Source organism: Orycteropus afer, unplaced genomic scaffold (assembly GCF_000298275.1).
Source record: "Orycteropus afer afer isolate SDZICR_OR568_19922 unplaced genomic scaffold, OryAfe1.0 scaffold00011, whole genome shotgun sequence".
NCBI lineage: Eukaryota > Metazoa > Chordata > Mammalia > Tubulidentata > Orycteropodidae > Orycteropus > Orycteropus afer.
This window is the reverse complement of record NW_006921598.1, coordinates 24,770,308-24,773,125: the sequence shown is the minus strand read 5'-3', so window position 1 is coordinate 24,773,125 and position 2,818 is coordinate 24,770,308.

The following is a 2,818-nucleotide window of genomic DNA, read 5'->3' as shown; positions in this document are numbered from 1 at the left end:
AACATCAGGACTGTGTCTTTTTTACTTGTCAGCCTTGGGCTTGGCAGCCTCAGCAGCCAGCAGCTGTCTGAGTGAAGAAAAGCCTCTAGCTTCAGTGGGCCAGGAGCTGGAGGCAGAGCTGAAGCCCAAGGCTGAGGGGTTTTCACTCAGCCTCTAGAGCCTGGCACTTTGAATTTGGACTTCTAGCCTCCTGAACTGTAAGAGAATAAATTCCTGTAAGAGAATAAACTCCTGTTTGTTAAGGCCATCTCATTTATGGTACATCTTTGTCTGAGCAGCACTAGGTAACCAGAACACTGCTATTATAAATACTGCTGTGATGAACAGCATATATGGATGTGCATATATTTATTCTTGTTCTGGTTCTCACTTCTTTAGGATATACCTAGTAATGGAATTGCTGGGTCAAATGGTATTTCTAATTCCAACTTTTTAAGGAATCACCATACTGCTTTCCACGGTGATTATATCATTTGACAGTCCCACCAGCAATGTATGAGAATCCCAATGTCTCCACATCTTCACCAGCATTTGTTATTTTCTGTCTTGTTGAATTTTGCCATTAGTGCTGAGGCAAGATGGTAGCTCATTGTTTTGATTTGCATCTCTCTAATGGCTAATGATCGTGAACATTTCTTCATGTGTTTGTTGGCCATCTGAATATCCTCTTTGGTGAAGTGTCTGTTGATGTCTTCTGCCCATTTTAATTGGATTATTTATCTTTTCTGTGGTTGAGGTGTTGGAGTTTTCTATAAACTCTAGAGATAAGTCCCTTGTCAGATATGTTGTTGCCAAAATATTTTTCGAATCTGTAGGTTCTTTTTTGACTATTTTGGAGAAGTCTTTGGAAACACATAAGAATTTGACTTTTAGAAGGTCCCATTCATTTAGTTTATCTTCTGCTGTTTGTGCATTTTGGATTATGCTTGATAGTCTATTTTTTTAGCATATATAAAGGCCCCTAAATTTGCCCCATTTTTTCCCTTGAGGAACTTTATATATTTAAGCTTCACATTTAAATCTTTGATCCATCTGGAGTTAGTTCTTGTGTATGGTGTGAGAGACAGATCTTGTTTCATTTCTTTTGCCAGCACCATTTGTTAAACAATCTCTTCTCAATTTAATGGATTTCAGTCTTTGTCAAAGATCAGCTGACCATAGGTCTATGGATCGATTTCTTCATTTGCAATTCAATTCCACTGGTCTATGTGTCTGTCATTGTACCAGTACCAGGCAGTTTTGACTACTGTGGCTGTATAGTAGGCTTCAAGAGATGGGAGTGTGAGACCTTCTACTTTGTTCTTCTTCAATAGTACTTTGCTTATCCAAGGTCTCTTTCCTTTCCAGATAAAATTGGTTACTGGTCTTTCCATATCCTTAAAGAATGTCAATGGGATCTGCATTAAGATTGCATTGAATGTATAGACTGCTTTGGTTAGAACTGACATTTTAACAGTGTTCAATCTTCCTATTCATGAGCATAGTATGTTCTTCCATTTATGTAGGTCTCTTATGGTTTCTTGAAGTAGTCTTTTGTAGTTTTCTTTGTACAGGTCTTTTGTGTCCCTGCTAAGATTCATCCCAAAGCATTTTATTTCTTTGATAGCTATTGTAAATGGTATTGGTTTCCTTATTTCTTTTTCAACAATATCTTTTCTGGTGTAGAGGAATCCAGGTGATTTTCGGATGTTGATCTTGTGTCCTGTCACTATGCTAAATCTCTCAATTAATTCCAGTAGTTTTTTATCTTGGGTTTTCTATGTATCTGATCATATCATCTGCAAAAAAGGGATAGTTTGACTTCTTCCTTACCAATTTGGATGTCTTTGATTTCCCTTTCTTGCATTATTGCCCTGGCTATGCCTTCCAATCCAATGTTCAACATAAGTGGTGATAAAGGGCATCCTTGTCTGGTTCCTGTTCACAAGGGGAATGGTTTCAGGTCTCTCTCCATTGAGAATGATCTTGATTGTTGGTTTTACATATACCCTTTATTATGTTGAAGTATTCCCCTCCTATTATTTTGCAGAGTTTTGATCAGGAATGGGTGCTGGATTTTATCAGTCTTTTCTGCATCGATTGATATGATCATGTGCTTCTTTTCCTTTGTTTTGTTTATGTGGTGGATGACATTGATTGTTTTTCTAATGTTGAACCATCCTTGTATACTGGATATAAACCCCACTTGGTCATAATGTATTATTTTTTGATATATTGTTGGAGTCTATTGGCTAGGATTTTGTTGAAGATTTTTACATGTATATTCATGAGAGCTACTGGTCTGTCATTTTCCTTTTTAGTGATATCTTTGCCTGGTTTTAATATCAAGGTTATGCTTGCTTCATAAAATTAATTTGAGAGGATTCCATCCTTTTCTATGTTCTGGAATAATTTGAGTAAGATTGGTATAAGTTCTTCTCTGAATGTGTGGTGGAATTCTCCAGTGAAACCATCTGTTAGTAATTTTTTTTTTTTTTTTTTTATGACCTACTCAGTTACTTCTTTCCTTACAGATCTGTTCAACATTTCCACCTTAATCTGTCTGTGTTAGTTTAGGTAAGTAGTGTGTTTCTAGAAATTTGTCCATTTCTTACAGATTTTTAAGTTTGTTGGAATACTGTTCATCATAGTATACTGATATTATCTTTTTTATTTCAGTGGCTTCTATTGTGATATCACCCAATTTGTTTCTTATTCTTGTTATTTGTCTTCTCTCCCTCTTTTCCTTTGTTAAATTAGCCAATGGTTAGTCAATTTTATTTTGTTGTTGTTGTTGTTATGTGCCGTCGAGTCAGCCCTGACTCATAGCGACCCCTCC